This window comes from Bubalus bubalis, chromosome 10 (genome assembly GCF_019923935.1).
Source record: "Bubalus bubalis isolate 160015118507 breed Murrah chromosome 10, NDDB_SH_1, whole genome shotgun sequence".
NCBI classification, from domain to species: domain Eukaryota; kingdom Metazoa; phylum Chordata; class Mammalia; order Artiodactyla; family Bovidae; genus Bubalus; species Bubalus bubalis.
Genome location: NC_059166.1, coordinates 72,365,039 through 72,388,681, shown reverse-complemented (window position 1 = coordinate 72,388,681; position 23,643 = coordinate 72,365,039). Strand labels below are relative to the sequence as shown.

General features: G+C 37.6%; 1 protein-coding gene across 3 annotated transcripts in view; it reads left to right on the top strand.

The window, feature by feature from the left end:
* The window catches only part of MAN1A1 (mannosidase alpha class 1A member 1), a 173,210-nt gene that overhangs the window by 122,513 nt on the left and 27,054 nt on the right, over positions 1-23,643 (top strand). The window lies entirely within an intron of this gene.

Sequence of the window (23,643 nt, the reverse complement as noted above, 5' to 3'; positions counted from 1 at the left end):
GGCAAAAATGTACCCATTTTAAGTATAAATTTCAATGAATTTGGACAAATATATATACTTTGTAACTACCACCATCAAGGTATACAGCATTTCATCACTCATAAAACTCTCCTTGTGACCTTTGCGGTCATCACTCCCCTTCATCTGATCATCAACAACCACTGATATGTTGCTGTCACCATAGACGACTTTTGCCCTTTCTAGAATTTTATACAAAGGGAATCATACAATTAATGCTCTTTTCTCATTTCTTTCATATAGCATAGTATTTGAGGTTCATTAATATTATTCTGTGTATAATAGTTCCTTTTGATTGCTGAATAGTGTCTTATGGATGTACTATGGTTTATCCATTCTGTAGTTTATGGACATTTATGATATTTCCAATGTTTGGTTATCATGGATAAAGCTGTTTATGAAAGTTCAAGTCTTTACATGAACATGTCATTTAGTTTTCTTAGGGTAAATACCTAGGGATGGAATTGTTGAATCATACCAGTTTTTGTTCCTGACTCTGTTTTCAAAGATGTTTTCAACAACCTTAGAAGATAAAGTATCTAACATGTCTTCTAGGGTAGTGGGAAGTTCTGTTTGTACGGTTTTGTTGTGGTTTCTGCTGTTCAAGATAGCAAAGATAATGTCTTGTTCTGGAGCAAATGTTGGGCAAGCTATCAGGTTAAAGCGCCTTGACAGGAATGCAAGCCAACCACGTGTAGCATCACTCAGGGTTCTGCATGTCACCCCTGTGGAACGTGAAGACAGAGGAACTGATGTCCCTATGAAGTGCATGCTGTCCGCTGCCCCTCTTTTTCTCCTTTCCTGTATTATTATATGTGAACATATATTTTTATATATTGGTATATAATCTATGTATCTAGATATAATGTATATTACTCTAAAGATTACAATCTACTTAGAGTTAATATTCTATTTCAGGTGAAATATAGGAACTTTCCAACAGTATTTAGTCACCTCTTGGTATCCAAGGGCATCCTCCTCAGATACCAAAATCTGAAATGCTCAGGTCCTTTACATAAAATGGCATAGTATAGTTGGCCCTTCATAATCACTGAGTGTTAGTATTAGGTTTTGTTTGTTTGTTTTTGCTACTGTCCACAAACAGTCTGTTTCTTAACTGAAAATACCTATTTCTCTTTTACCTTTGGAGAAAGGCTTCATCAGATATAGAATTTTTACTCTTTCAAATCTTACTAACATTTTGAATATCATTCCTTCAGCTTGTGGCCTCCATTGATTCTGATAATAAGTCATGACCTTGTCACTGTTGCCGTTTATGTAATTTGATGTTTATTTTCTGACTGCTTTTAATTTTTTCTTGTTATCTTTGGCTAGTGTAAGTTTGACCCTAATGGACCTAGCTAGGTGTAGATATCTTTGTATTTATCCTGCTTGTCTTCAATGCATTTTTTAGATTAGCAAATCATGCTTTTCCAAAAAAGTTGGGAAGTTTTCAACCATTATTTCTTCAGATATTTTTTCCACTCTTCTCTCCTTTACACTTCTGTTTGACCTCTAAATGTTCTCCTCTGGACTCTGAAATTTATGTTTAGACGTCTTCTTTCTGTTCAACAGATGAATTTTTATTAATAATTGCAAGTTTTCTGTTTCTTCTGACCATTTCTTTGGCAAGTTTCTCTTTAAATCTTTGAATATATTTAAATAGTTGCTTTGGAGTCATTGCTAAATCCAGCATCTAGATCCTTCTTTTGAGTATGAATCATATTTTCCTATTTCTTTGCATATCTAGTGAATTTTGGTTAAGAACTATATATTGTGGATATGACCTTTGACATTTTATGTCCTTCTGAGAATGATTTTGTTGTTTAAGCAGCTAGCTGCTTTGCATTCAAACCGTAAACTCTGTCTCCCCTGCAGTGTACAACAGCTGAGATTTCTGCTCAGTTCTTTTAGTTTCCAGATGTTATTGTTTTCAATCTGGCCTCCCGGGGAACTTGCTTGTACCTGTGCAATTTAGCATTCAGTCAAGGTTTGGGGCAAAGTTTGTGGTAGGCCATCAGTAATCTCTGTCCTCTGACACTTGAAATCAGTAAGGCTTTAGCTTTCTGCCTCCCAAGTCAGGCATAGATTCAGGAGTCAGACAAAGCCACAAACTCACAGATCTCACCTATTGCAGTTCTGCCTTTCAGTGGTAAATGTTCCTCTGGTTTCTGTTAGCTGTTTTCCTGGTGACCCAGTGGTATCTTATTTAGTGGTTCAACAAGGATTTGGGCAGACAGTATACTCAGATTTTTAGTCCCACATCCTCTATGGCGTCTATGGACTATGCCCCCACACCCACAGAGACACACACAAACACACAAATTTTCAGCTGCTCTACCAACCTTTAACTCGGCCCACCAGGCTCCTCTGTCCATGGAATTTTCCAGGCAAGAATACTGGAGTGGGTTGCCATTTCCTCCTCCAGAGGATCTTCCTGATCCAGGAATCAAACCCATGTCTCTTACATCTCCTGCATTGGCAGGTGGATTCTTTACCACTGTGCCACCTGGGAAGCCCCATGAGATCTGGGGAAAAGCCACTAACCTGAATCCTAGTTCATTGCAGTAGTGTCTTTCAGGGGTCAGCTTTTCTTTTATATTAAGCCTGCTTTTGGTGACTTTCTGGTGCCTTTAATAGATAGGTAACATGATTTTATAATTGTTACTTACTGGAGGATTTGCCAACCAACTCCCTTCACCATTACTGGAAGTCAGAAGTCCTTTCATTTAAAACAAAAATATTAGAAAGGGTCCTCCATGTTATTAAACATTTTCTTAACAACATGGCTCCATACTATAAGATCTTCTATAGTTTTTGAACTTTTTCTTATTGTTAGATAGCCAAGCTCATTTCAGTCTTAGGTTAGTATAAATAGTATCTGAATATACAAGTCATTTATTTATACTTGGGAATATAAGTGTTTATACTTGAGAATAAAATTATTTCTTCAGGATAAGTTTCTGGAAATGGAATTATTAGGGAGTATGACTATTATAAATATTTTTTATATATTTTGACAAACACCCGTGCAGAATGATTGTACCAATTGTCAGTGTTACCTGTGAAAGTAAGATTACTTACTTCCCTTCAAGTCACACAGCTTTAAAGATTGTTTCTAACTGTACTTTTTTATGGACTTCCCTTGTGGCTAAGTAGTAGAGAATCTGCCTGCCAATGCAGGAGACTCAGGTTACATCCCTGGGTCGGGAAGATCCCTGGAAAAGGAAATGGCAACCCACTCCAGTATCCTTGCCTGGGAAATCCCATGGACAGAGCAGCCTGGTGGGCTACAGTCCATGGGGTCCCAAAGAGTCAGACACAACTTAGCAGCTAAACAACAATACTTTTTAATAAACTTTCTCCGCATACTATGCCTACATTTGTAAGAATCACGGTTGTAATATGGTTACATAATCAAAATAGTAGAATAAATAGGAACTTCAGTTCATTTAGTTTAATTATTAGGCTTTTTTTTAGTACTAAGAATATACATAGAAAAATCCTAAATTTCACTTTAGAGAACTAATTCTGTTTCGAACATACTTTAGAATGAATTTTATATGTATTCCCTCTCTTTTTAAAACTGCTTTAATGAACATACAATTTACATACCATACAATTCACCCATATAAAGTATACAAAGTTTTTTAGTATATATACACAGAGCTGTGCAGATTTCACCACCACTAATCACTCTTCCTGTTGATTAATAAACTGAGAATGTAAGATAAAGTCCCTGCAAGGTCAATGAGTAGAGAATTTGTGGAACAGAGAGAAGGAAGATTCTGCCACAAGAGCAACTGGGCTTTCTCCTTTGCACTTCCTATCGCTGCTGAGGATGTTAGCTATGATTATATAAATAACATTTTTAAGGCAATTTTGTGCATGTCAAACTGCAGAAGACTAAATATGGTGAGGACGGTTTCCTATGTCAATGTCAAAGTGAAGTTTAGACAGTATGAAAAGTGCTAATAAAAATAAAGTGACAACAACAGCCAAAATGAAAAATAAACACTGTAAACTCTTGGTATTAGATGAAGACTGTGATATTTCTCTTATGGCAGCAGTACTGCAGACAAAAAGAGCTCTGTAAAAAGTAACGGTTCTTTACATGCTGAGGTCAGTTTGTTGATGAGATTGGAATATTTATTCATAGTTGAAGAAAATGGCAACCCACTCCAGTGTTCTTGCCTGGAGAATCCCAGGGACGGAGGAGCCTGGTGGGCTGCCGTCTATGGGGTCGCACAGAGTCGGACACGTCTGAAGCGACTTAGCAGCAGCAGCAGCAGCAGATGCAAAAAATTTCTGTAAATGTGATTCAACAGACAGGAGTGATTCTCTGTGGAGGAGAGAGAATAGGAAAAGAGAAGATGAGACACAAATTGAAAGTCAAACTTTTCATTTTTAATGCTTTTCAATATTTTGAAATATTTTATGTCTAACAAAAATATGCATTAAATGAGAGAGATTGCGTCCTAAATTGCCATTAAGAATTGGATCCTAAAAAAAATTAAAAATTTTTTCATGCCCAAAAGACTTTTTAGATTTTGCCAAAGCATTAGGCTTATAGATCTAGTAACTGTCGTTGACCTGGACATTTAGTTTATTTTGGAGTCATTAAAAAACTGAACTTGTTTATTTTGTTGCAAGATATCAGCATCATTTTTCTCTTTATCTCTATAGCATATTTGTACTGGGAAGTTTTATTTTAAAGAAAAAGTATATTATGAGTCAGTCTTGTATGTATTATTTTCTTTTTTAAAACACCATCTTGTTTCAAATAAATGAATACTGATTGGTCATTCCTCAGTTTTCACTTAATTAATTCCTTTTGCTGTCTTAGACTCAGGTAATTTGCTTATTTTCATGGCCCTACCATCTTTAGCAGCATGAAAAATGACCTGATGTATTATGTGAAATGAGTAGAACACACGCTGTAGTAATAGACCTGGCTTAGAAACCCACCCATTCCTGCCACTTAACTGAAAGCCTTACGGAAGTCTCTTAATCTTACCAGTTTCCTTCGGTAAACAGTAAGGTAACATTACCTATGTGGTTGTTGTGAAGATTAACTTAATTATATAAACAACCTCCTACCAGTCTGCCCTCATTTAAAGGTAGCACCCATTGCCTATTTTTATTTTTTTTTTAAACAAACAAGTAAGGACCACTTTTTAAAAATTAGAATAAACAGAACAATTACAATTTGATAACATGAAGCTTTCAAGGCATTTTTACAACCAGCACCTCCTTTAGCTTTTTAGGATGTGAGTTAAAGATCCTCATGTTATTTCATTTTTCTGTGAATAAAAATTTAATTAACTTATTGTAGCATTACCAGAGTCTCTTCTGCTTTCCACAGGTGAAGTTGATTACCTCTTCCTTTTTGCCATCCTCTCGTCTCTGAATTTACCTCTAGTCTGATACGTTTGTTTTTGGTTTTTTTTAAGTGTGAATTACCAATATGCCTGTGAAGCAGTGTAACCAATGTCAAAAATAAAAGTCTGTGAAAGACTGTTGTTTTTGACATTGGTTGCAGGGCTTCATTATTTACAGATATTTCTAATAAGAATGAAATTTAAACTATTTCGCTTGCAAAGTTAAGTTTAATGAAAGTAAGTTTAATTTTAAATTAAAAATTGAGGTTAACTTCAAAAAAATTTTTATACCAATGACTCTTCAAACTTGCCAAGTAAAATAAATTTTTGAGTTATCAAATCTTTACCCTTTAAAATTAAGCTTTAAGCTTTCTAGTGAGTTTAACCCACTGATTCACAGTTGATTAGATCGGCAGCTCTGGAAATCATAATACTCTTCACAGACATTACACATTACTATAGTAAAGTAGTTAGCATAATATAATGAGCAAGTTTGGGCCTAAGAAAGATTTTTCTGGTAAGCTTTTGGAAATCATTCTAAAATGGATGTTGTTTTATAAGTTCTATTTTGGCAGGGGATAATTTATGAGAATAATCTTTAATAATTTGCTTTGTATATGGATATTTATAAATATGTGAATTTTTTAAATGATGATTCCTTAAAGACTCATAATTGATTATTTATCCAGCTTGCAGAAGGGATATACTGTGCCTGTCCAGAACAAATGAAGATTTCTCACCTTTGGCTGGGGCTGGAGTGAGGGTGGAGGAATCACTCAGGGATTTTCATGTTTTCTTATATATATGTCATAGGTCTGTGCAGTTGTCTCTTACTCCTGGAAATATTTTTGGAATTACCTTTTTCTAGAGGACTTGCAACATATAAGAGCTTTCTTAAAGTGCTGCTTATTTGGTAGCTTTACAGCAATTAAATTGCTTTAAGGAAGTTGGGTGTTAATGGTTGTAATTTGTTACATTTTTAAGTTTTGGGAATGCCTTATTTTGTTTCCTTATTACTTGTGTTATAGTTTCTATCTCCAAGTGAACATTTGGTTAATTTATTTTTATTGAGTACATATCTCTAAAATTGAAGAGAAAAAAACCCAAAACAGATTTCTTTTGGTTAGCTAAATGTCAGTTGCTTAATGCAAAAGATAAAAATACTTTTCTGGGCTAAACCCTGTGTTTTCTATGCACTTTCATGTGTATTATCCCATGTGATCCCACTGAAATCATAGGAGGTGGGTTGCACAGGTGTTACTTTGTTTTAAAAAGCAAAAGATGGCTGCCTTGGAGAGTTTAAGGGCCTTGGCTATGGTTACACCTGCAAATTCTCTAAATACATAAGATTTAAAGATTTTGTGGCCCATTCTCTGATTTATCTATAGCCTCTCCGTTGTTTTTCTGGATAAAATGTTCTCCATTATCATTTAAATGCAGCTTTTTTTCTCTTTATTAATGAGGAAATATTGATGAAACTACTAAATCTCTATAAGGAAGAAATAAATCACTAAATTTGCAGTAGGATCCAAAAAAATACTGAGGAAAATTAACTTTAGAAACTTAAATATTCAACAGCTATAATTAGCTAAGCTATTGAACAGGTGAGCCTAATAAAGTTTTTTTAAAGTATTACATGACCTAAGAAACAAAAATAGTTTAAAAATGTAAATTTTATGCTTACTGCTGCTATACTTTGGTTTTCACTGTTGAATCTAACTTCTTTTAAAAAAGATTTATTGCCGAGATTTTCAGGATTTTTAAAGCATAATTTTGGAGGGAGAAGACTTTATAAATAGGGCACAGAAGCCAGGACTTATTAAATATATAGGGAAAAAATTGAAAATGTTACCAAATAAAAATTATATAGCAAAAAAAAAATGGCCAAAATCAAATGACAAACAGTAACTTGGGGAAAAATTAGCAAAACACATGCTAGATAAAAAGCAAGTTTTCTTAATGTGTAAAAAGCCATTCCTACAAGCATGAGTATGAATATGGATGGTTAACATGGCATAACTGCAGTATTTAAAAATTTGAAGAGTTCTACCTGTTTATCAGTAGAGGACTGGCTTAATGAAATGTGATTATCCATTTTATGGAATATTATTATGCAGCTGTTAAAAATGATTATCCCAGAAAGTGTCTCTGATAAGCTGTTAATTAAGACAGGTACCTCACAAAGTAGTGTATATAAAGTAATCTCTTTTATTGAAAAGAACAAATCCTTGAGAGACATATATCTATATAGATATATATCTGTATGTTTGTATGCATGCGGTTGGAAGACACTGGTTAACTAAGATTGATAGGTGGGAAACATTTACAAGGGGGTAGGGATTCAGTCAGAGAAGGCAATGGCACCCCACTCCAGTACTCTTGCCTGGAAAATCCCATGGATGGAGGAGCCTGGTAGGAGGCTGCAGTCCATGAGGTCGCTAAGAGTCGGACATGACTGAGCGACTTCACTTTCACTTTTCAGTTTCATGCATTGGAGAAGGAAATGGCAACCCACTCCAGTGTTCTTGCCTGGAGAATCCCAGGGATGGGGGAGCCTGGTGGGCTGCCGTCTATGGAGTCGCACAGAGTTGGACACGACTGAAGCGACTTAGCAGCAGCAGCTTAGCAGGGATTCAGTGGACTTCCCTGGTCGCTCAGCTAGTCAAGAATCTACCTTTAATGCAGGAGACCATGGTTTGATTCCTGGATCAGGAAGATCCCTGGAGAAGGGATAGGCTACCCACTCCAGTGTTCTTGGGCTTCCCTGGTGGCTCAGATGGTAAAGAATCCACCTGCATTGTGGGAGACCTGGGTTCGATCTCTGGGTTGGGAAGATCCTCTGGAGGAGACCATGGCAACCCATTCCAGTATTCTTGTCTGGAGAATCCCATGGACAGAGGAGCCTGGTGGCTACAGTCCATGGGGTCGCGAAGAGTCAGATAGGGCTGAGCAACTAAGCATAGGGATTCAATGTTTAACTGTTTCTCAATTCATTTTTATATTGTTTCTTATATAATACTTGTATATTTTTTTAATTTATAAAAAGTAACAGAAATAGGAAAGGCAGTAACTAAACTATTAAACTATTTAGTAGTTTCATCAATATTTCCCCATTAATACAGGAGAAAAAAAGCTGCATTTAAATGATAATGGAGAACATTTTGTCCAATCCGTACATGAAACAATTTCATAAACATGTGTTTCTCGGAGAAAGATGCAATTGTCCATTGAACATCAGAAGCTCATAAATAAAGAAATGCAAATTAAAATAGCATTAAGATGTTATTTTTCACCTAGCAAATTTACCAAGTTTCAAAATTTTGATAAATGCCCAAAGTTGGTAGCTAGAATGTTCTCATGCACACTTAAAGGGAATGTGTATTGGGACAAATTTGTTAGAAGATAATTGGGTAGTGTTCATTAAATTTTAAACATATTTTTTATGACCTGGAAATTCCATTTGTAAGATTTTATTCTTTAGGCCTACTCATGAATGTGCAACATTGTTTGTAATAGCAAAACTTGAGACCAAACACAAATGACTGAATCAGTCACTGTATACCCGCACACTGAAATACTATGCAGCTGTAACATGGTGGAACACCAAGATACTTAAATCTTTCATGAAACTCAATGTATAGTAATATGTATAGCATACTTCCACTTATACTTTTAAAAAGTTTGTCTAGTGACCATGCATTAGGAAATCTGGGGCGAGATTTCAGTAAATTATTGATGGTGTTTCCTCTGAAAAATAATTTTAGGATTTAGTGAAAATGAATGTGTTAGTCGCTCAGTCGTGTCTGACTCTGTGACCCCATGGACTGCAGCCTGCCAGGCTCTTCTGTCCATTAGAATTATGACTTAGAATATGATGCAAATTTTGTTTTGATTACATATTCTTTTCTGTGTTTTCAATTTTTTGCCATATTCATGTTATTTTCATAATTTTTAAAGTTCAGAAAAAGCATTGTAAAAGTTCCTTAAATTGCGCAAATTGATCTTTATAAAAAAACTAAAAAAGGAAAGTTAAAATGATCAAATTTGGCTTTGTCCTTCTAATTATAAATGATGATTATTATAGCAAACTCTGAAAAAGAGAGCTCATATTTTATCATGGCTGCTCCTACATCAGTCTTTTGCATCTTCTTAAGTGGCATCAATATTCCCTCAGCTGCTAAAGCCAAAAAATTAAAAATCTGCCTTAATTCTGGTCTTCCCTCATCCCCAAGTTCATTTCCTCAGACATAGCCTGAATCCCTCCACGTCTGTCCGTGGCCACTGCCAGCACCCGTGCAGGCCACCGTCTTGATCTTGCCTGGATGCCTGCACTTGCTCGCTTACCTCCAGTCTTGCTTTCACATAGTCCGTTCTTCCCACAGTGTCCAGTGTGAACTTTAATAATGCAAATCACTTCCTATTTAAAACCCTAGAAAGAGTTGCCATTGCACTTAGAATAAGTCACTGCTTGCTCTGTCCTACCAGGCCTGGGTGATCTGCCCCTCTGTCAGCTCTCCAGTGTCCGTGTCACTACAGCCGCGCAACCAACCTCTGTTTTCACACTTTGCAGAGTCATGTCCCCCATTTAGGGCACCTGCAGAAACCATTCCCAAGTCCTCACTGACAGATTCATTTTTATCTTGCTCATCTGCACTTGGAAATCTCCTCTTTAACGTGCTCTTCCCAAAAAACTCATCTAAAAAGGCTCCCCATCAGACTCTGTCACATCAGCTTGTTTTATTCTCTTCTTGGTGCTTAACATTACATGATAATTGTGCCATTTTCCACATTGGAATCCTACTCTTAACTGAAGTAGGTCATCTTAAATTCCAAGAAAGTACATTTTCCCCAAGGACCTTAGGAGAGCATTTTCATTTTGAATGAGGGCAGCAGGGAAGAGACCATAAACATCGTGATTGTTTTTAAATTGGCATTCATGGAACAAGACGACACTCTTACTTATTTTGTACCAAGAGTAACCAATCCATAAAACCCTGGAATCCCCCCTACTAGTTCATTGCTTTATTTCACAACAGCTCATTTCAGACCAGATCTACCTGGAAAGTCTGGTCTTACCTTAATCTAATATAGATTGTCCTAAGTCTTGCCTCTCCCCTTTCATTCCAGATTCCTCTGTTTCTTATATATTCTTTTCATAACATCACCAAACCCTATCCTCAGTGGGTTAAGAACAGCAGTGTTTGGTTGTGATTTAGTCACTAAGTCCACCTCTTGCAACCCCATGGACTATAGCCTGCCAGGCTCCTCTGTCCATGGGATTCTCCAGGCAGTAATACTGGAGTGGGTTGCCAGTTCCTTCTCCAGGGGGTCTTCCCGACCTGGGTCTCCTGCACTGCAGGCAGATTGTTTACCAACTGAGTTACAGGAAAGATCCAAGGAGCAGTGTTTGGGGCCTATTAACTACGTAAAATTCTCTGAGCCATCATGTTCGCACTGAACCTTATATGGAATATGAAGCCTAACCATTCCTGGGTCGGGAAGATCCCCTGGAGAAAGGATAGGCTACCCACTCCAGTATTCTTGGGCTTCCCTGGTGGCTCAGATGGTAAAGAATCTGCCTGAAATACAGGAGACCTGGGTTTGATGCCTGGGTTGGGAAGATCCTCTGGAAGAGGGCATAGCAACCAGTATTCTTGCCTGAAGAATCCCTTGAACAGGGGAGCCTGGCAGGCTACAGTTGATGGGGTTGCAAAGAGTTGGACATGACTTAGCAACTACAGAAATAGATAAAATGAGAGTGGCTGTTATTTCTAACTTTGAAATGCTATTTTAATATTTTCATTTTAGCATTTTATAATGTTTTCTAACATTAAAGTTATCAAAAGCTACATTTTTGTGATGGCACTCATTTATCTGATTATTTCCTTAATGGTAAAATAAATATGACTGGATGGTCTCAAAATATTATACTCATGTATTCATTGTGGCATTTTATAGAACTAACACACATTATAGATTTTAAAAGTTAGTTATGTTTGTCAGTGCTCATATTTTGAATATTCTACTGGGAAACAGTTTTACTATCAAAGTTCCACCAACTGTTTGCTTAGTATTTTGAAATATTTTGTGAATGTTCATATCAGCATTAGGAGACTACCAACGGTTCAGAGCATGTAGTGTACCCATTTTGATTATTTTTACTTGGTGAAAGTTTTTAGGAGATCAGTTACATTTTTTAGTATTTTTTTCCTATAATAGAAAGAATCTTAATTACTGAAAATATTCACACTTGTAAATTAAAGGTAAACATAAACTGAAAGTGTCAATACATATAAAATGTTTTAATTATAATAAACCTTACTTAGAATACTTTCAGAATTTGGATTACAGTAATATTAGAAGTGGATTTGTTGCCCTAATATATAAATGCATCAAACATCAAATTATGGCCTTTACTATGTGAGTATCTCTTTGAAGGGGTGGTTGTGGTTTAAAAAAAAAAAAAAAAAAAGACAGTTTTATTTCCCCCTGTAGATCTTATTCTCTGTTTTCTGGTTAGAGAGATGAATTTCAGCATGTGGAAAAATAAATAACAGAGAACGTGTCACCAGGCAGCATATAGCTAATTATACACAGATGATTCTTTAGCAGAATTCTCTTATATAAGGATGTCAGTGAGAGTCAGAATAGAACAGACGTTGATTTCATTGTAGTAGGTAATGTTCCATTGAGGACACCTGTCTTTATTGCTGAATTTTCCTCAACAATTTATGCTTCCTCTTTATTTCTATTGTCCTCTTTATTCTTTTGTCATAATTTTTCCTTATCTTTGTGTTTTCAAACCTCTAGTTGCCACACTATTTCATAACTCTGTTTTCCACAGTCTTGGAAGCATACGTTGTAGGCAGAAGGCAGGAAAATGAGAATGCAATAGCTGGTAGCTTTATTCTCCAGCATCTGTTCAGAGTAATCCCATAGTCTGTTTGTTCTTCCCACAAGCTATACACACATTTTTGTTTGTGTGATACTTCTTATGTAAAAATTCAAAACTAAGAAAACTACCATTTCAAATGACAAAGTAGTTTTACTAACCATCTAGTTTCTTTGGGCTAGTTAGATTTCCATTAGATGGTAAGAAAAATATCTAAATTTACCTAATGTTACTTAAAAGAATGCATTAGTTATTAGCCCTGATTACCTTGATATTATCCATTTTTTGGTGTAACTGATGGCTTTCCAGTAGTAATTGCTGTGTAGCTTTGTATCTTAGAATTAGTGGTGCCAAATTTTTAGCTTTCATGGGCCGAGGAAAATTTCCCCAGTTATTGAGAGACCAGCCTTACATTGCCAGCATTTTTTTTTTTCCATTTAAAAAAAAAAGATGCTCAAGAAAACAAAAAGGAAAATTACCTCCTATCATTATTCCATTTAGAAAGAAAAAGACATGCTTAACATCACAAAAATAGGAAAGTCATAGATTCAGAATTTAAAAGTCATTAAATTGAATAAAATTTAGCCTTCATAAAAATTTACCATACTGTCCATACTTTCCTCATTTCACCTCTAAGTTCTTAGAAATCACAACCTCAGAGTACCTCAAGTATATAGTAGAAAACTATATGATTAACCCAGCGAGTATGTTTTTTCTTAACTTGGCTTTAAGAGGGCAGGTGTATGGTGACGCTAATGTAGGATTATATATATTAGGGGGAGGAGGCAATAAAAACACCCTTTAGCTAATGTTTGGTATTTTTGTTTGTTTGTTTGTTTGTTTTCAATTTTATTACATGAAACTTGAACTGAGCACCTCTCTTTCTTGGCAGTGCCTTAGACTTTGAGGTTGCACAGGTGCATAAAGCAAAATCTGTCTCCCTGAGGATTTAGAATCAAGTAGAAGGGAGAAATCCTGGCCATTCTGGTTATGGAAAGAGATTATTGTATAGCATACAGAGAATCAAAGACTTGGGGCCTGTACTGATTTCATTTGTCTTGATCTGTAGATGAGCCATAAGTAAGTATTGGTCACTCAGTCGTGCCTGACTCTGCAACTCCATGGACTGCAGCCCACAAGGCTCCTCTGTCCGTGAGATTTTCCAGGCAAGAATACTGGAGTGGGTTGCCATTTCCTTCTCCAGGAGATTTTCCCAACCCAGGGATCGAACCCAGGTTTCCTGCACTGCAGGCAGATTCTTTACCAACTGAGCTACAAGGGAAGCCCCAAGATGAGCCATAGACGCATACAATGCAAGGCAGAAAAGAGGGCAGTGCCAAAGAATGTTCCAACTACCATACAATTCCACTCATTTCCCATGCTCTCAAGGTAATGTTCAAAATCCTTCAAGCTCAGCTTCAACAGTATGTGAACCAGGAACTTCTGGAGGTACAAGATAGATTTAGAAAATGCAGGGGAACCAGAGATCAGATTGCCAATATTCACTGGATCATAGAAAAGCAAGGGAATTACAACACAACATCTGCTTCACTGACTATGCTAAAGCCTTTGTCTAGATCACAGCAAACTGTGGAAAATTCTTAAAGAGATGGGAATACTAAACCATCTTACCTGTCTCCTGAGAAACCTGTGTACAGGACAAGAAGCAACAGTTAGAACCGGCCATGAAAGAACAGACTGGTTCAAAATTGGAAAAGAAGTATGTGAAGGCCATATATTGTCACCCTGCTTATTTAACTTCTATGCAGAGTACATCATGTGAAATGCCAGACTGGATGATTCACAAGCTGGAATCAAGATTTCTGGGTGAAATATCAACAACCTCAGATATGCAGATGATACCACTAATGGCAGAAAGTGAAGAAGAACTAAAGAACTTCTGGATGAGGGTGAAAGAAGAGAGTGGAAAAGCTGGCTTAAAACTCAGCATTCAAAAAATTAAGATCATGGCATCTGGTCCCATCTCTTCATGGCAAATAGATGGGGAAAAAGTGGAAATAGTGACGGACTTTATTTCCTTGGGCTCCAAAATCACTGCAGATGATGACTGCAGCCATGAAATTAAAAGACACTTGCTCCTCGGAAGAAAAGCTATGACAAACCTAGACAGCATATTAAAAAGCAGAGACATTACTTTGCCAACAAAGGTCCATCTAGTTAAAGCTATGGTTTTTCCAGTCTTCATGTACCAGATGTGAGAGTTGGACCATAAAGAAGAATGAACACCAAAGAATTGATGCTTTCAGATTGTGGTGCTGGAGAAGACTCTTGAGAGTCCCTTGGACTGCAAGGAGATCAAACCAGTCAATCCTAAAGGACATCAACCCTGAATATTCATTGGAAGGACTGATGCTTAAGCTGAAGCTCCAACCACCTGTTGTGAAGAGCTGTCTTATTAGAAAAGACCCTGATACTGGGAAAGATTGAGGGCAGGAGGAGGAGGGGGTGGCAGAGGATGGGACAGTTGGATGACATCACCAACTCAGTAGACATAAGTTTGAGCAAACTCCACAAGATAGTGAAAGACAGGGAAGCATGGCGTGCTGCAGTTCACAAGGTCTCAAAGACTCAGACACAACTTGGCCACTATAACAAACATAATCAAATCTGACTGTCGTCTTGGATCTTAAGTAATGTCTTGGAATGATGTTATATGTTAAACTCTTACAGTAGTGGAATAATTATATCTAAAATCAAAGGAAAGGAATGTCTGGCAAACTATTAATTTTATTAGTGAATTGCCATTTGGAAGATGGAACATCCTATGCTTCTGTTCCACCCCGAGGTTTATTAGAAAAGTGTCTGGATGTGAAGTCCTTGTCTGTAACTTCCACCACTCCAATTTTAAAGGACTTAATGTGAGGATGTATAACAAATGGATTTGAGCTACCCCAAGAGTTCTAGAAGCTACCAAATGTGATGGTATGTAACGAGCCCACTTGGTAAGGAGAAATATCTCTGTAAACAGTGGACATATATGCCTCCAGTATACATTCCCAAGCCCATCCTCATTAGCAGTTTAGACAAGCTAACAGCTTCCAGCTGGAATTGATGTCAACATTTTTTATGTAAAAGTAAGTTAGCTTTATCAAAGGTCTGCACTTAGCAGCAAATTATTTATAGTGGTAAAATCATAAATAAAAAATAAATTAGCTTCAGCGTCCATCAGTAGGGGTTGTTGTTGTTCAGTTGCTCAGTCACGTCCAGCTCTTTGCAACCCCATGGACTGCAGTACACCAGGCTTCCCTGTCCTTCACTGTCTCCCGGAATTTGCTCAAACTCGTGTCCATTGAGTCAGTAGGTGTATATTTAAGTAAAGTAGAATATATCCATTCATTCAGATACTATGCATTCAGTACTCCACAACAACAATGATGTACATTGATTGACATGGGAAATGTCTGTGAAAAAAAAAATGTAATGTATATTTAAAGCAAACAAGTAGAATATGATTTTTTTTAAGTATGATAAAGTAAATATATGAGCATGCTCACACATCCTAAAGTCACTGGAATATTTTCTCATTAGTACTGCCTTTTGGTGGGGTTCCCTGACCTAATGGTAGGATGTTCCATGTGCCCCATAATGGGGAAGAAACTACATTTAGCTTATTTTCAGTCTGTTGAAAGTGATTAGCAGGGGGGCCTTACCCAAAGAGCAGCTGGAAAACAGAGTTTTAGCATATTTGAATCTCGAGAGCAAATTCGTTATGGAATTAGAGAGGACTTAACACCTCAGTCTTTGTAGCCCTGAACTTATCCTCCAATCCAAGATAGTCAAGGATAGCAGTATTGAGAGTGAGAATAAACTAAAATAATAGCTATTCAGTTCCAATTCTGTCTAAACTAAATACCCGCAAAGTGGAACAAGATCTGGATAATTTTTAAAAAGTTACAATGGGCCCTTGGTTAAAAAATTTCAAGTATGAAAATTCTTTAGCCGTATAATCCACATGCTACTATTCAGAAACAGTTAAGTATTAGATTATGAATTAATTCAGTCAAGTGACTGCCCTTTAAGACAGCTTTCTCTGGAAGGATAGCCCTAAGGAGATCAGTGCTCCCCAGTCAGAACTTCTATGCATGAGCTACAGTGGAATCATGACTAGTCTTAGTCCCTGGAATTGTAGTCCAAGTCTTAATGAGGTCTTAAGCTAGAAACTTGAAAGATCAGGACTGTGCGAACCTTTGCAGGAAGGAAGCATTTGTAATAAGTGAAGCTGAAATTGCTTAGTCTCGAAATCAGTTAGCTTTGGGAATATGTTTAAATGAAACAATCATCATGAACTTCCTAATTATTTTTTCCTAATTTGTGCTAAAATCCAAAAGGAATAATATTGGATTGTCTGCTGTTCTGAATTAAATATCCTCGTGTGCCCCCTTCATTTGCAAACATAAGTAAAGCTTTACCATGATATATAGAACGTGGGAAATTTTTTTTCTTCCAAAACTTGTTAACTCTATAGCCCCAAGGAATAAGCTGTATTTTGGACTGTGAACTTGAAAGAGTTTGTTTACTAATCAGCTAATCAGAAATTATTCAGGCAAGAATCCTCAAGAAATTTCTTTATTGGCCCATTTCCCATTTTATAAAGAAGAGCAGGCAGCAAGGAAGAGTAAATTTAAAGTCTGTAGCAGGACTGTATAACTATTTAATATTTTGCTTGTGTATTCATCTGGCAGTTTTTTAGACTTGTTCAGGTCTATAAATTCTTTGTTACATTTGATGATATTAAGAAAACAGGTGCATTTGTTAATGTTCTAAATTGTATCTGGAAAGTAACTATAACATACAACTTCAGGTACCTGGATTTAAGATTAATTTGAGGGGGTATACCATCAATCCTGAGCAATCCTCCGGCTATTTGATTCATTATAAGCTCTGGCGAAAGAGTTAGCATCTCTTTTGAGTTGAATCTCACAGGATTCAAACGTGAGTAGAATAGCATCATTACTACTGTACTTCCTTTCTTTGGTGCTGTTAACTATTCCCAAGAGAGAGAAGGGAAACACATAACGCCCATTGCTTATCAGAGTTATAAGTTCAGTAAATAATTATACCTTCTTGCTTTTGAGTGCGGTCGAATGAGGAAGTATATTACAGCTGCTAATAAACCACATTCAAATTACAGTCTCTAAAGCAACAAAACAGTAATCCACATTTTCAAAAGAATCATAGCAACTCAGTTTTTTAAAAGACATGTTTCTAATTGCAGTTGCCAAAATCAGTTATTTTCTGATGTGATGTTTTATTTTCAAAGAATTATTACCTTTGTAGAATTGTGATGTTTTAAATTAAAAGTTGAGACACATGTATTAAATAATACTCCAATTTAAAATGGAAGAACTGAAGATTGAAGGAAATAGAAATAAATGAAATTAGGATGATACCAAAGTTTGAAGTTCTGTTCTAGGATTCTTTGAACCAAACACTTGGCAGCTCTTCACATCATGTTAATTGCCTTTCTGTGTATGTATTTCCATATGCTGAGTCATCATTTTGGCTTAATATGCAGTCACTATAACAAGATTGGCAGTATTTAAATATTCTTTCCTTTCATGCTTGCCTTATGGAATTTATAGTTTCTGAGCACAAACTGTTATTTTATCTTTAAAACACTTTTCTAAAATATTAGTGCTTGTAAAATAAAAATAAAGAACATGATTTCCTTTACTTTGACAACAGAACTAAAGTTAAAGATATTTAAAATCCCTTGCTCTCTCAAATGAAATTCATTTTGACCTTATTTAATATAAAGATGCCTTATCTGACTTCTTGAAACCCTTTCAGGACTTACATTTAAGAGCCAGTGTAACCACTGATCTTATAATTTTACTGAAATATATTAATTTTGTAGGTTGAAAGAATGGCAACCAAAACTATACTTTCATATAAGCATAATACATGCATTTGAAGCCCAGCTTCCTTTCTGTTCATATGACATATCCTTTGCTAGTGCTTTTAATGTTTTGCTTCCTATATAATTAGTGATACAGTGCTGTTTTCCTTCTGATACGAATGAGTTCAAAGACAGAGAAAGAGAGAACATATATGTGTGTGTGTGTGTGTGTGTGTGTGTGTGTGTGTGTGTATAACCCTTTTTAAAATCTTTATCTTTTAACACATTGAAAAATTTTCAGTGTGTATCTGATATTCTCTTGATTAACCACATTAATAGCAGAAAGCAAATACCTTCGTACAAAAGTAATTTTCTTTAGAACCTGTACTTCTTGTTTTGCATCTGAGTGCCCTCCCACACCCTCTGATACCCTGAATTTGAACCAGTCCCTGAAGATCTGGAAACGTGCCGTCCTTTTCCTTCTCTAGCATGGAGTCATTGTTCCCTCTTGCTTGGTTTTGTAGCTTTGTTTTTTATAGATTCTCTGGAACATGGAAATTTGTAGTTTTGCTAAATAGGCTTATTGACTTTGGTCAGTGATGAAACGGTTAGAATGAAAAAATAATATGTCATGACAGCAAATTAATGACCAATTACTCTATGCATTTGCCATATGTTAATAAAATTTGAAAGTAGCTGTTCATCCTATTTGGATGACTGGCCATTCCTTTTACCTAAGCCAACCATGAAAATAAAAACTGACTCTCAGTCCCAGAAGTTAGTAAATGTAAGGCATTTTCTAAAATAAATATTTTCAGATCTCTGTCTTTTATTTCTTTTTATTAGGTTTACTATATAAGTCTATGTTTTAGAAACAAAACCTAGATTTTTCTAAAAAGAAACAGGGAATGAGGGGAAGGCATGCCATGTCAGATACCAATTTGTCGTCATTATTTTCCTTTTCCTGAGTGTCCTTAGAAGCCCTGCAGCAGAAGCAGTGATGGAACAGAAGGGTTTACCCAGGGTTGTGAATGCCCAAGATGAAAAACAAAGCAGGTGGGAAACCTAGGGTCCACCAATAGCAGTATGTCAGTGGAGCCAACTAAAAAAAGAGGAAAGCGACAAATCCACAAGCCTCCAGGTGCTGTTTTTGATCAGTTGCTGAGTTGTGTCCGACTCTTTGTGACCCTGTGGACTGCAGCACGCCAGGCTTCCCTGTCCTTCACTATCTCCTGGAGTTTGCTCAAAGCCATCTCATCTTCTGTCACCCGCTTCTCCTGCCCTCAGTCTTTCCCAGCATCAGGGTTTTTTCCAGTGAGTCGGCTCTTTGCATCAGGTGGCCAAAGTATTGGAGCTTCAGCTTCAGCATCAGTCCTTCCAATGAGTATTCAGGGTTGATCTCCTTTAGGATTGACTGGTTTGATTTCCTTGCAGTCCAAGAGACTCTCAAGAGCCTTCTCTAGCACCACAATTTGAAAGCATTGATTTAGTACTCAGCCTTCTTTATGGTCCAACTCTTAACATTCATACATGATTACTGGAAAAACCACAGCTTTGACTAGATGGACCTTTGTCAAGAAAGGGATCTCTTTGCTTTTTAATATGCTTGTCATAGCTTTCCTTCCAAGGAGTAATTTTCTTTTAATTTCATAGTTGCAGTCACTGTCCACAATGACTTTGGAGCCCAAGAAAATAAAATCTGTCACTGCTTCCACTTTTTCCCCATCTATTTGCCATGAGGTGGTGGGACCAGATGCCATGATCTTAGTTTTTTGAATGTTGAGTTTTAAGCCAGCTTTTTCACTGTCCTCTTTCATCCTCATCAAGAGGCTCTCTAGCCTCCAAGATTTGCTGCTGCTGCTGCTGCTGCTGCTAAGTCGCTTCAGTCGTGTCCGACTCTGTGCGACCCCATGGACTGCAGCCCACCAGGCTCCTCCATCCAAGGGATTTTCCAGGCAAGAGTACTGGAGTGGGGTGCCAGCTTCCACTTAACCTTGTAGCCTTCTCTCCTTCCCGCCTTCCCCTCCCCCGACTTACCAATCTCTGGAGCTACCTCCAGTTCCTGGCTAGCCCTTCTGCTATGAGTTTCTCACTGTCTGGATTCTCTCTCCATTCTTCCCTCACTATTCCTTACTTAACCTTCAAGAATCAACTCAAGACTCTTCTTGAAGGAGCTATCTTGATCACTACCATGCTGGATTGCATGTCCTGGCTCTGGGCTCTCAGAACACTCCACACATTTAACTTGGCTCTTATCATATGTGATTAGAATTATTTATGCTTAGGTCTTTCTCTCCCATTATACTAGAAGGCAGTTAAGAGTGATTTGTTCATTATAAAAATCCTTGGAACCTAATGTCCTACTGTAGTCCCTGGCAAAGAGTTCAGCTCAGTTCAGTCACTCAGTCGTGTCCGACTCTTTGCAACCCCATGAACTGCCGCACACCAGGCCTCCTTGTCCATCACCAACTCCCGGAGTTCACCCAAACCCATGTCCATTGAGTCAGTGATGCCATCCAACCAACTCATCCTCTGTCATCCCCTTCTCCTCCTGCCCTCAATCTTTCCCAGCATCAGGGTCTTTTCCAGTGAGTCAGCTCTTCGCATCAGGTGGCCAAAGTATTGGAGTTTCAGCCTCAGCATCAGTCCTTCCAATGAATATTCAGGACTGATTTCCTTTAGGATGGACTGGTTGGATCTCCTTGCAGTCCAAGGGACTCTCAAGAGTATTCTCCAACACCACAGTTCAAAAGCATCAATTCTTCTGTACTCAGCTTTCTTTAAATGGCAAGAATACACAGAAGAACTGTACAAAAAAGATCTTCATGACCCAGATAATCACGATGGTGTGATAACTGACCTAGACCCAGACATCCTGGAATGTGAAGTCAAGTGGGCCTTAGAAAGCATCATTACGAACAAAGCTAGTGGAGGTGATGGAATTCCAGTTGAGCTGAAAGATGATGCTATGAAAGTGCTGTACTCAGTCTGCCAGCAAATTTGGAAAACTCAGCAGTGGCCACAGGACTGGAAAAGGTCAGTTTTCATTCCAATCCCAAAGAAAGGCAATACCAAAGAATGCTCAAACTACTGCACAATTGCACTCATCTCACATGCTAGTAAAGTAATGCTCAAAATTCTCCAAGCCAGGCTTCAGCAATATGTGAACCATGAACTTCCTGATGGTCAAGCTGGTTTTAGAAAAGGCAGAGGAACCAGAGATCAAATTGCCAACATCCGCTGGATCATCGAAAAAGCAAGAGAGTTCCAGAAAAACATCTATTTCTGCTGTATTGACTATGCCAAAGCCTTTGACTGTGTGGATCACAATAAACTGTGGAAAATTCTGAAAGAGATGGGAATACCAGACCACCTGATATGCCTCTTGAGAAATTTGTATGCAGGTCAGGAAGCAACAGTTAGAACTGGACATGGAACAACAGACTGGTTCCAAATAGGAAAAGGAGTACATCAAGGCTGTATATTGTCACCCTGTTTATTTAACTTATATGCAGAGTACATCATGAGAAACTCTGGACTGGAAGAAACACAAGCTGGAATCAAGATTGCCAGGAGAAATATCAATCACCTCAGATATGCAGATGACACCACCCTATGGCAGAAAGTGAAGAGGAACTCAGAAGCCTCTTGATGAAAATGAAAGAGGAGAGTGAAAAAGTTGGCTTAAAGCTCAACATTCAGAAAACGAAGATCATGGCATCCGGTCCCACCACTTCATGGCAAATAGATGGGGAAACAGTGGAAACAGTGTCAGACTTTATTTTTCTGGGCTCCAAAATCACTACAGATGATGACTGCAGCCATGAAATTAAAAGACGCTTACTCCTTGGAAGGAAAGTTATGACCAGCCTAGATAGCATATTCAAAAGCAGAGACATTACTTTGCCAACAAAGGTTCGTCTAGTCAAGGCTATGGTTTTTCCTGTGGTCATGTATGGATGTGAGAGTTGGACTGTGAAGAAGGCTGAGCGCCAAAGAATTGATGCTTTTGAACTGTGGTATTGGAGAAGACTCTTGAGAGTCCCTTGGACTGCAAGGAGATCCAACCAGTCCATTCTGAAGGAGATCAGCCCTGGGATTTCTTTGGAGGGAATGATGCTAAAGCTGAAACTCCAGTACTTTGGCTACCTCATGTGAAGAGTTGACTCACTGGAAAAGACTCTGATGCTGGGAGGGATTGGGGGCAAGAGGAGAAGGGGATGACAGAGGATGAGATGGCTGGATGGCATCACTGACTCGATGGACGTGAGTCTCAGTGAACTCCGGGAGTTGGTGATGGACAGGGAGGCCTGGCGTGCTGCGATTCATGGGGTCGCAAAGAGTCGGACACGACTGAGCGACTGATCTGATGTGATAGTCCAACTCTCACATCCATACATGACCACTGGAAAAACCATAGCCTTGACTAGACGGACCTTTGTTGGCAAAGTAATGTCTCTGCTTTTCAATATGCTGTCTAGGTTGGTCATAACTTTCCTTCCAAGGAGTAAGCATCTTTTAATTTCATGGCTGCAGTCATCATCTGCAGTGATTTTGGAGCCCAGAAAAAGTCAGCCACTGTTTCCACTGTTTCCCCATCTATTTCCCTTGAAGGGATGGGACCAGATGCCATGATCTTCGTTTTCTGAATGTTGAGCTTTAAGCCAACTTTTTCACTCTCCTCTTTCACTTTCATCAAGAGGCTCTTTAGTTCCTCTTCACTTTCTGCCATAAGGGTGGTGTCATCTGCATATTAGGCATACAATAAACGTGAGCCTGAATGAAAACCAAAATATGGATTTTCAGTTTCTGGAAGGGAATCTATTGGTCAGGAGGATCATTAGCTTTATTTTTTATTTGAATTATCGCCTGTGTTTGACATTTTAAATAGCCTTCCAAAAATAAACCGTACCCAAGGGTATGAGTGTCTCAAGAGTCACTTATGCGCGTTTGTGTCAGTGCATGTTTGGGACTAACTCTTTCTAAAAAGCGTTTCACTAAGATAAGGCACGAGGCAATCATTTTTTAAGTGTATCCGTTTGACCTCTTTCAGATTTGAATTACATAATTTTGTTGAAATTTTTGAGCATAAATTAACTAGATCATGGAATAATACATGAGTGCCTTAGAGAATAGGTAACATTGTACGAAGGGAAACATAAGAAAGGACATCAAGTAAATGGGGAGGAAGTTTGAAGTGGGTTGGAATGAGTGTTGGGTCTTATATCCAAGAATAATGTTTTATAGAAAATGTTATATGTAAAATCTATAAAACCTCTGGACTTTTATTTATTAAATAAAATGTTGAAAGGCTTTATGTGGGATCTGGAACATGGTGGGGGTATTTTGGTCTGATTTTGTTTTATATTCTAACTGGAATGGGTGTGTATCTCTATGTGGCACCTATACCTTCTAAAATATTTGTTCATCAACAGCAAGCACATAACAACTTCTTTCTGACTTACATCAAAAGTAATTTTCCATTTGGAGAT